Source organism: Primulina huaijiensis, chromosome 7 (assembly GCF_012295235.1).
Source record: "Primulina huaijiensis isolate GDHJ02 chromosome 7, ASM1229523v2, whole genome shotgun sequence".
Taxonomy (NCBI): Eukaryota; Viridiplantae; Streptophyta; class Magnoliopsida; order Lamiales; family Gesneriaceae; genus Primulina; species Primulina huaijiensis.
Genome location: NC_133312.1, coordinates 3,189,257 through 3,202,147, shown reverse-complemented (window position 1 = coordinate 3,202,147; position 12,891 = coordinate 3,189,257).

Genomic DNA, 12,891 nt, shown 5'->3' with positions numbered 1-12,891 from the left:
GCGGCACCGTTGTCCCGTGGTAAATGGTGGAGTATAGAGAACTCGGCAACATAAAGGGTTGTGCATAATATCCATTTATGTTCATTTTACCATATCCCGAACCCTATATATGCAGGGTACAGCATCCCCAGTTATTGCAATACATGTTGATACAAGTATATAATCCAGGATAGGCAATGTATGTTACTGGTTTTCAAATTTTGTTTAGAGAGAGTGATAAAATGTCATTAAATTCAATCAATGAGCTGGTGCTCATTCAACCATCATCGTCTCTAAAGTCTCCGTGCAACGAGGAAATATCGAGGGTAATCAACCAGGTAAAATATTTGCGCAAAGGCAACACATCCAAGTAAACATATACCATAATAAAAGAACAACGAATTATTTAAATAGTGTTTCCAACTACCACATTCCAAAACTTCTCATTGTAAACAGACTACAGCACAACACCAGGCAGAACAAACCTCAAGCTTTTAACTTCACAGAAGTATCCAGCCCAAGACGCCACTATTATCAAGTCTCTGCCTTTACTTTCACGTCTCCGTTAGGTAAACTTCTCAGTGTTTGCTCTAAACGTTCGGACTCCTGCATAAATCACCATTAGAGAAGAGAGTATAATACCAACACCAATGTAGGTTTCTTAGAAGACTTAAAATATCATAAAGGAAAATCAGAATGGAAGATGAAAGGGCATGGAAGTATCATTAGTGTAAAATTTCGAAATTGAATATATTAACCATTTTTTGGGTGAATTGAACGCTACCCCAAGGGTAGCAGCCATCCTGGCCATTGATGCTCCCCAAGGATACTACCCTTAGAATAGAATCGAACTCTGCCACAAAGAGACGCGACAAATTGTTCATCAGAAAGTTAATCTTTTTCTTTCGGAACTAATTAAGAACTGCATTTGTTCTACATTGCATCACTACAGAAATCCTAAAAACACAACAATTTGCATTATGTCTTCCTTATTTCCCTTTCACTTTCCCCACAATTTCCAATTTAAAATTTATGGTTTGCCAAGAAATTTCAAATATAAGCGTCACCGTAACGTTCTGGCTAAAAAAAATATTCATCAACATCTCCTCATTGGCCTACAATCCCAAGCAACCAACGAATATCAAATTTAAAAATTACTCTCGCAGGGTACTAGTGTAGGGAGAAGAAGCCTGAAAAAGAAAAAGCAAAGAGAACATAATGATACGGATTGGGAAGACCCCAAAGAAGCTTAAGCAACCACGTATAAAGGTCACGCTTGAAGAAGGCTCGTGAGATAAGAAAACTAAGGCCGACCAAGGGAAAATATATATTAGATGAGTTGTTTCTTATGGCATTAAGGTTTTTTTTATTGTCTACCTGTGCTAGGGGTAAGGGGATATTCCTATTTGAAAGGTTTGAAGAGAGAGAGGACTGTTATGGACTGTTCATTCCATATTTCTAGACTTCTTATTAGTTGCTCCCAGAAATATTTAGATTTCATATTCCGGTCCTTCATCATTTTGTTTTTTACTATTGCTACATTGAGTTTCTCATTTGTGTTGATTTAGAGAAGCTTGAATACATCCAGGAGAGGCAAAAACTCAAGAAGCTGGAAACAATGGCCACGCTCTTCAAAGAGAAGTTTTTAGACGCGGAAGAGAAGCTTGAATACATCCAAATCCAGGGAAAGAGTAGGAGGTTTCAGGAGTCATGGTGAGTTATTGCTGTCCATCATGAGTTCTTTGGGAGCTGGCGGCGAGGAAAAGGAGTTGAAGCAAAATGAAGAGCCAGAAACAGGAGCAAATGCAGAGAATGGAAATTTCAGGACAGAGCAGTTTTTAGAACCAAAATAAGCTTTGCGCTTAACTCGATGGTTCGGATCCCATTGGTGAATCTCTAAGGCCGAACAACATTTTGAGATCAATCACACAACTCTGAAACCCAGGTTGAACTTTTTTAATCATTTAATGTTAATCAAAATTCCAAATGCAAATGGAACGTGAAGGAAAATCAATCGAGGGAAGAAATAAAACTTTTATCCATTCACGTAAATTTGGTAATACCAATGAGGATCATCGGCTGACATGAGCGGTGGCCGGAGCCCCATAGCTGCTCAGTGAGATGGGAGCGCTTTGACACACAAGCAATTCCTACATTGTTTGGACAAGGAACCATGTTTTCCATGCAGCCAACAATACAGTCAGTTCAATGCATAATGCCCATGTAAATCATCCGGAGCATTTGCATAATCTAGTGAATGATTTGGCCGAGGATGAGAATGATTTTGATAGAGAACTCTTGTCCGTGGAAGAAACCATGCAGGAGACAGTGGCCGAAGAGTTGGGATCATTAGACATTAGTGTGCTTGGGATTCCTTTATACGTGGTAGGAGGAATTTCACCACCTCCTACAATGAAGCTTCTAGGTACGAGGAATTTCACAACCTTGTATAACGAAGTTGCTAGGTATGCTGGAATGATTGACAGTGGCGCTAGCTACAATTTTGTCACAAGCACCATGCAAGAAATTTGGATCTCCCAACTTCAGATACACCTGACTTATTGGTGTAGCAGGGATATGGATATCAACTGCCAAAAGGATGTGCAAGGGAGTAAATGTTGACTCTGTGAAGCAATAATTAATATCTCAAGATGGAGTGGCATTAAATCCGGGGAAATATGAATAATACTACATATTCATGCAAATACATAAGAGCAAGATGATTGACGGAAACCTGAAGTTTAAAGTAATGTTATTCAAACAAGAACCATAGTTGAGGAATAGACATATATGATTCAACAATTGTATCACTAGCAGTGACTGAGAAACGAGATTGAGAAGAATTCCAAACTCACAGATGCAGATGATGCGCGTATCTCCCTATATGCTTCCACTTCATCAGGAAATGCTTGGTCCAGTTCCTCAAGCAGATGCCTTCGCAAGGCCTTCATTAGATGACAAGGATAAAATTACACCATGTTAAAATGAAAAAGAAAAGTTTGTGGAACATCTAGAATTGCATAATGATAAACAGCAAATGATGTGTAGGTTACAAAATAAAATACATTGGAAATCATATCAGTAATTCTAAAACTCTAGGACATGCAAAATCACTAAGGAAACCATAATGTTGAGTTTCCACAGCGAAAATGAATGAATAGAAAGAATCAAATGGGCTAGAATCAACTAATGACATGTTTACATATTATAGACCAGGACTTTCTATTTGTGGGCTGCAAGCCTTTAGCTTCAGCAACAGGTCGTCGATGAGACAAGAATAGTCATATGAAGTAATCAGATTTCATCTATGCTTCTCTTGCCCCATTTTTACCGGGGGCACGCATTAATGACATAGCATATTAACTTAAACACCAAGCTTTAGTTAACAAAAGGGTCATAATCATTGATTGCAGACAAAATACTAACAAAGAACTCAAACAAGAACTTGAAAAAGTTAAGCATGATACTCGTAAGACCAGCGTACGACTAGCTTAAAATGGGATAAATGAAAGGTCTATTTATGGTAAGATCAAAGTGAAATTTATATATCCTGTGTGAATTTATCCGGATTCTTCCCATCATCTATCAAAATGGGCCCAATTCATCAGTCACATCATTATACTAGGACGTTGAAAACAACCACGGAAGAAAAGCCAAGACCCTAAGTGATTTAATATACGTGGCTCTCGTTAGGAGACATGTCTCATGTCCGAGGGAATGAGAGGCATTAGAAGCACCCCTCATCCGCTTGTAATTAAAATAAAAACGTGCATCTGAAAAGGGCTATTTCAATGAAAAAAATCGTACTTTAGAACATCCATGGGCACCTGAATGTTGCAGTGTTTGGCCAATCTCGTCATATTGTCCAGCTCCAACACCAACTTACTCCTTGAACCCAACATAATAAAAGAACATTCAGCAGCCAAACAGACTTAACGGTGACTTCAGATCCAAAAAGCATATATCCATGAATTGATCTATTTTAGCAAAAATCGACTAATATCTTCTCCAAAAACGAATGTAAATACTATCATATCAAATTATAAGCATCCAGTTTAACATACCAAATCATGTGAATGCCTTCAAAATTGAATAAATGAATAAAACTTACAAGGTAAAATTTTTATATGTAAAATTACATGCCTTGAAGGAGGGGGAGTTGGGAGGCCACGTTAAAAGAAGAAACGGTTAGGTAGAGTTGATGTAGGATGCCTGGATTGAACTAATGACTTGAGTTAAATTTTTGTTTAGGATCGTCCGTGGGGATTCCTGCGACAGCGACGGTGGTGGCAGAAGATCCCACCGGAGATGAATCGTTCGAAGGATGGATCATTGCTCCGTTGCCACCGCCGGTAAGAGCTGCCGCTGATGCGGTGGTCTGGGAAGAGGAGTCCATTTTTTCCCCTTATATCCCCGTATCGGATTGTTTGTTGGTTTTGTATATAACACGACATTTCGGGATCTTCTCATATGATGTATAAAAGTAAGAATCGGCTTTTATCTAGTGATAGAACATCCAAAACCATCACACCAACGAGGTCTTGATCTTCCACTTTGCGATTTATTGCTTAAGCCGCCTGATACCTCATGACCCGAGATGGATCCGGCCCACTCTCGATAGCTCAGATAGACTTAAGCCCAATACTCAGAAAGTCTCGGAAGGTCATCTTCATGACAGAGCCCATCAAGAAGTCGACTCATTCATACGAAAGTGGTGGGAGATCATCCGAGAAGTCATCTAGGCGATCTCCCAAACGCTCGTAATCTCGTCAATCAGAAAGAGTTGGCTAACCTCCCATCATGACCCGAGCCGACCTCCCAGGCTCCCAGCCTATGTTATCGTGTCGATTGGGAATGTTTCGGCCGAGCTCCCACAGTATCCAGATTGTAAACGGGCTCCTGTTTAGGAGAGCTCCTACTCAGACATTAACAGGTAGCCCACAGAAATAATCCCAAAAAGGTAAAGCCCGCAAAGATTTAATCTAATCTCACGGGACTTTATTCTTTTCATATAAATATCATATTTCATTCATTGTTTATGCATTCATATATTCACTCACTCTACACATACGGTATTATATCTGTTTTCTATTATCTGACTTGAGCATCGGAGGGGCTGTTCTGGCTTCCTTCTAATGTTTTTGTTTGTGCTTCCAGAGTTCGTAGGTCTGATCCGAACTCTCCAAGTGAAGATCCGATCTCTAGCTACCATCTCGGATTTCAGCAACATCACCGCCTGAAGAGAATTCGAATAAATACAAATGTTGTTAAAACCACGACAAACACAGAAATCCATACCAATATGAAAAATAACCAACTTCGTTCCTTTCACCGAACTCGGATGACGAATAATACAAGCATTTACACCCAAAAACCAATATTGATAATCTCGCACTATCATCCTAATATTAAAATAATTTCAAACCTTACCATGTACTTGAATGGTTATACTTTCCGAATATTTATATTTTACCACGAAAATTTCAATTATAATATGAAGACGCACATGAGAAATCTCGAATTTGATATATATTTATAAATATTAATAAATATAGATATATTTTATTCACAATATTCAAATATAATTTTTAAATTTAAGAGAACAAACATTAATTATAGATATTTATGTAATAAATAAACAAATATAAATTTATTAATATCATACATTTAATAATATAAGAACATATTGTTGGATAATTATAAGTTTTGGTTATGTGTTATAAACAGATAAACACTTAATTCAGCGAACAAGTAAAATCAACAAAAGTATATGAGAAGACCCTTTGCTCTTATTTGGAAGACATCTTGGAGCTTATATGAGCAAACTCAACTTAAGGAAGCCTTCATTGATAAAAGACTTAATGCCATCTGATCTTGCTGAATCTTATTGTCGGCTGAACTCTGAATATTTATTTATTTGGTCAAACCAAAATAATCAGTAAATCCCATAATTTAGATCATGTTATGAGCATAAAGACAGAATTTGTTAGGATCGTTTCGTACTTCCATATCACTATCTCGGACATTAATTGTCGCATTCTATATCAGGTAAAAATATTTTTTTAAAAAAAACACGATATCGATTACTATTTTTGTTATGGAATCAGTATGATCAACTTGTAGTCGTTCAAATTTGAACATTGCATTTGCTCTATGAAAAGGTCAATTCAAAACTCAGACTCCACTCGACAACATGCACATATATTTCATTTATCTATGATTTATAAGGCAAATTAAAAATATTTATTACACAAAGTTATTTGTATCATTTAAAGTGATAATTTATACCGGTAGAAAGAGTCTTTCCATGTAGATTTTTATAAGTTGTTTGGTGTACTCAGAAGTTCGAGATTTGACTGCTAACAACAATTGAGATCCCCAAAGTCTAAGAGAAGAAAATTTGTGAAATGTCTATTTATTATTCTATTCACGTTATCCGATTCTAACATATATTAAATAAATAAACAAATATAAATTTATTAAATAACATGTATTTAATAGCATATTGGGGGCATATATTAAATATTTAATTAATAAATAAGCAAATATAAATAGTTCGAACCCCAAAACAGTATAGTAATTCAAGGGGACACACTAATTCAATATTATATTTAACTCAGTTTTTTGATTAATACATAAATAAATATAAATATTAAATTAAAAAATAAACAAACATAAATAGTTCAAACTTCAAACCCAAAAACCTAGATAGCCTAATATTAATTAAGGGGACAAACACTAATTAGATATTAACTCAAGTTTTTAATTAATAAATAAACAAATAGATAAATATAAATATTAAATTAAAGATAAAAAATATAAATGTGATTTTAAATGGATATTTGGTAACTAAACTAAATTATATTAAATATTGTATCAATAAAATAAACAAATATAAATAGTGCAAACCCAAAAACTGTAAATAACTTAATATTAATTAGTAATTTAAGGGGACAAACACTAATTATATATTAAATTAATACATAAACAAATATAATTTTTATTAAATAACATGCATTTAATAACATATAGGAGCATACAAGCACTTTCACAATTGGAAATTTTATTAGATTTTAATTTTTATTTATTTTGCTTCAAATCCTGATGGTATTATTTTATGGGCAAATTTGAAAAAAATGCATCTGTCTATCTTTGATTTAAAATTCAGTACCTAGAGGATTTTTTTTACAAATTAATACCTGACAACACTATAAACTTAGTTTTAACTACCTACAAAAATAAATTTACATTTTTGCCCTTTTATTATTTATATAAAGATATAATTTTATTCACCAAATTAATTGTGTGTTTTTCATCTACCAAAGTATTAGTACCTGTTATGGTGTTTCAAATACTTGATTTTATTATTTGAATACTCCAAATGTGTACAAAAATACTATATTTTCGAACAATCACCATAAATTCAATCATTGTTGGTTTTTCATTAAAAATGCATCATGTGACTTATTGATGTCATTTTATTTTTAAAAAAATATAGTTCATCATTCATCATGGAATAAGATTAAGTACTTATTTTGACATATAAAATATCTATTTTGAAGTTTCAGATATTTTATTTGGCTCTTTAAATACTCCAAAAGTGTAAAAAATACTAGATCTTCGAACGATCCCTATAAATTCAGTCATTGTTTATCTTTTCATGAAGTGTGTATTTGGATGACATATTAATCTCATTTAATATTTTTTTGTAAAAAAATCAAATTCCAAACTAATCATGTAAATTTATAAGTACTTAGTTTTACTTGAGAAATACCTATTTTGAGTTTCCAAATACTAGATTTCGTAAATGAGATACTCACAATATGTATTAAAATACTGGATATTCGAATAGACAACGTAAATTCACCAAGTATTGGTATTTCAATGGAAAACGTATTTAGATGACACATTCATCTCATTTAATATTTTTTTTGTAAAAAAAATAAACAAATTCTCAAATAAGAATGAAAATTTTAAAGTACTTAGTTTTATTTGAGAAGTACCTAATTTGAGTTGACAAATACTTAATTTCGTAAATGAGATACCCACAATATGTATTACAATAATGGATATTCGAATAGGCAACATAAGTTCTCCAAGAGTCCAAGTGTTGATATTTCCATGGAATATGCATTTGGATGAGAAGTACATAATTTGAGTTTATAAATACTTGATTTGATATAGGAGATACTCATAATATGTAATAGAATACAAGATATTCAAATATGCAACGTAAGTTAACCAAGTGTTGACTTTTCACGGAAGATGCATTTGGATGACATATTCATCTCATTTAATATATTTTTTGTAAAAAAAAATTCTCAAATAAGCATGAAAATTTTAAAGTACTTAACTTTACTTGAGAAGTACCTAATTTGAGTTGGAAAATACTTGATTTCGTAAATGAGATCCTCACAATATGTATTAAATATTGGATATTCGAATAGACAACTTAAATTCTCCAATATTGGTATTTCCATAGAATATGCATTTGGATGAGAAGTACCTAATTTGAGTTTGCAAATACTCGATTTGGTAGAAGAGATACTCATAATATGTAATAGAATACTGGATATTCGAATGTAAGTTCACCAAATGTTGGCTTTCCATGGGAGATTCGTTTGGATGACATATTTATCTAATTTAATATTTTTTTGTAAAAAAAAAAAATTTTCCCAAATAAGCATAAAAATTTTAAAGTACTTAGTTTTACTTGAGAATTATTCATATTGCAAAGACTTTATTTGGTACATGATATACTCATAATATGCAATATAATACTGGATATTCGAATATGCAACGTAAATTCACCAAATGTTGGTCGTTCTATTTAAGATGCATTTGGATGACATATTCATCTCATTTAATATTTTTTTGTAAAAGAAAAAACAGATTCTCAAATAAGGATGAATATTAAAAGTACTTGATTTTACTTGAGAAGTGCCTAATTTCATATTGCAAATACTTGATTTGGTACACGAGATACTCATAATATGTAATAGACTATTGGATATTCGAATATACAACGTAAGTTTACCAAGTATTGGTCTTTCCATGAAAGATGCATATAGATTACATATTCATCTTATTTAATATTTTTTCGGTAAAAAAATTCTCAAATATGCATGAAAATTTTAAAGTACTTCGTTTTACTTGAGAAGTACCTAATCTGAGTTTTCAAATACTTGATTTCGTAAATGAGATACTCACAATATGCATTAAAATACTGGATATTCGAATAGACAATATTTCTATGAAAAATTTATTAAGATACTTATTCATGTAATTTAAATAAATAAACAAAGTTCATTATTCATCATGGATTAATTGGGAGATACATTATGAACATAGTTCGTAAATGAGCTTGAAGTTTGCACTTTAAGCATATCTATCGATTCATGGATTAATTATTTATAAAATACTCGTCAATATTAATTGACAATAATTTTTGATATTCATTGAATGACTTATTTGACAATTATACTTATTTGACATAATACTTATTGGTAATTATTCATTATACTTATTAGTATTTTTTTCTTTATCTTTATGAGTATTAATTTATAATACATTAATATTCATTCACAATACTTGTTGGTATTAATTAAATGACAAGGCAATACTTTATTTGATATCATCCTCATCAATATTCTTTCATAATATTTATTGTTAATCATTCATTATATGTATCAATATTATTTCATTATACTTATTAGCAAATTTGAGTTTTTAAAGGGTAAAATCAATTATAAGTTGAATCTAATTATGTAATACTTGTAACAATTTAAGCATCACATTTTTATTTCATGGATCTCATCATCAAAGGCCACTCAATATTGACTTCAAATAATATATTTTGATATAATCAAATAATCGAATTTGAGTACTTAAATGGTAAAATCAAGTATTTGTGGACTCGTATTAGGTATTCTTTGTATTAATTTAGGTATCACATTTTTACTTCACGAATGTTATCATCAAAGACCACTCAATATTAACTTCACCAATTTAGATACTCTTCGTATCAATGCATCTTCCATGAAAAGATCAACACTTGATGAACTTACGTTGCCTATTCGAATATCCAGTATTTTAATACATATTTTGAGTATCTCATTCAAGATATCAAGTATTTGCAAACTCAAATTAAATACTTCTCAAATAAAACTAAGTATTTTAAAATGTCAATACTTAGTTGGGAATTTGTTTGTTTTTTTTTTCTTTTTTGTTTTTACAAAAAAAATATTAAATGAGATGAATATGTCATCCAAATGCATTTTCCAAGGAAAGACAAACACTTGGTGAGCTTACGTTACATATTCGAATATCCAGTATTCAATTACATATTACGAGTATCTTATGTACCAAATCAAATATTTGCAATCTCAAATTTTGTACTTCTCAAATAAAAATAAGTACTTTAAAATTTCTATGTTTAGTTAGAAATTTGTTTTTTCTTTTACAGAAAAAATATTAAATGAGATGAATATGTCATCCAAATGCTTATTCCATAGAAATATCAATATTTGGTGAACTTACGTTGTCTATACGAATATCTGGTATTTTAATACATTTTGTGAGTATCTCATTTACGAAATCAAGTATTTGCAAACTCAAATTAGATACTTCTCAAGTAAAACTAAGTACTTTAAAATTTTCATGCTTAGTTGAGAAATTTTTTTTTTTTTTTAAATATTAAATGAGATGAATTTGTCATCAAAATGTATCTTCCATAAAAATACCAACACTTGGTGAACTTACGCTGCTTATTCGAATATCCAGTATTTTAATACATATTGTGAGTATCTTATTTACGAAATCAAGTATTTACAAACTCAAATTAAAGTACTTCTCATTTAGGGAGTAAAATTAAGTATTGGTAGACTCGAATTAGATATTTTTTGTACTAATTTAGGTACCGAATTTTAACTTCACAAATGACACATCAAAAATCACTCAATATTACTTGAAAATATATTTTTGTTGTATCCCAAAATAATCAAAATTGAGTCTTAAAAGGGTAAAATCTAGTATATGCCAAATCAAATTATGTATTATTTGTACCAATTTAGGTAACACGTTTTTTATTCACAAATCTCATCATCAAAGAACATTCAATATTATTTTCAAACTATATATTTTGACATACTCAATAGAATTTGAGTATTTAAAAGGTAAAAATCAAGTGTTTGTGGACTCGAATTATGTATTATTTGTATTAATTTAGGTATCACATTTTTACTTCACGAATATCATCGTTGGTGTCACTTAATATTAACATCAAATTATATTTTGGCATCCTCAAATAATTGGATATGAGTATTTACGGGGTAAAATCATGTATTTATAGACTCTAATTGGATATTCTTTGTACCAATTTAAGTATCACATTTTAACTTCACAAATGACACAATCAAAAGTCACTTAATATTACTTGAAACTTAAGTATTTTCTTACATATTTGAAGTATTCAAATAGCCAAATCAAATATTTGGAACTCCAAAATAGGTATTTTATCGATCAAAATAAGTACTTTTCCTAATTCAACAATGAGTGAGAAACTGTGTTTTTTCAAAAATTAGATGACATAAATAAGCCATCTTAATGCATTTTCAATGAAAATACCAACAATTATTGAATTTATTGTGATAGCTCGAAGATCCAGCATTTTCTTACACACTTGGAGTATTCAAAGAGTCAAATCAAGCATTTAGAACTCCAAAATAGGCATTTTGTATGTCAAAATAAATACTTAATCTTATTTCATGATGAGTGATGACCTATTTTTTTAAAATAAAATGACATGAATAAGTCATCCTAATACATTTTTCATGAAAAGATCAACAATGACTGAATTTATGGTGAATGCTCGAAAATATAGTATTTTCTTATATATTTGGAGTATTTAAAGAGCGAAATCAAGTATCTGAAACACCATAATAGGTACTTTGTATGTCAAAATAATTATTTACTTTTATTCCATTATAATTGACAAACAGTATTTTTTTGAAATTATATTTTAAATGGAGAAGAGAGATAATTTTTGTGAATAAAATAATATATTTATTTAAATAGTAAAGGGTAAAATTGTAAATTTTGTTTTATGAGGATTTAAAACTAAAAGTATGGATCTGTCAGGTACTGAATCCTAAAAAATTATGGCTATGTACTGAATCTTAATTGAAACATTGATTTAGGTATTTTTCTGAAATTTGCCGTTATTTTATTAGAAAAATAATTGATTTATTTATAACACGTAACTTTTATTTGAGTAGATATCTTGTGAAACGGTCTCACGAATCTTTATCTGTGAGACATGTCAGTTCTACCGATATTCACAATAAAAAATAATACTCTTAGCATAAAAAGTAATACTTTTTCATGGATGACCCAAATAAGAGATCCGTCTTACAAAATACGACCCGTAAGACCGTTTCACCCAAGTTTTTGTCTTTTTATTAACTCGCGGAAGTAATAATTGTGGTTGAATTTGAATCGATGAAATTGTACATAAAAATTTCAATTTCATAATAACAAATTCGTTTGTGTAAAATTCACTTGACAAAGAATTGTAAATCTCAACTAAATTATTTTAGTCATTGTAATTGATTTCGAATTCATATAGGCTCCGCTGGATGAGATGACTTGATTTGAAATGATTTGATTTGATTTGATGTTATATTTATAAGATGAATTTAAACAGAATTTGGGTGAATTTCAAATCCATAAATCATAATAATCAATGTTGCAATTTGTATCTACATGAAAAGATTTGAAACCACCCAATATAAATTTATTAAAGCAATCGAATATATTAACAATCGATAGATTTGAAACCACCCAACATAAATTCTTATAGAGTCATTTCAAATATTTAATTCGAATAATCCACCAAAATTCAAATTCTTTCTT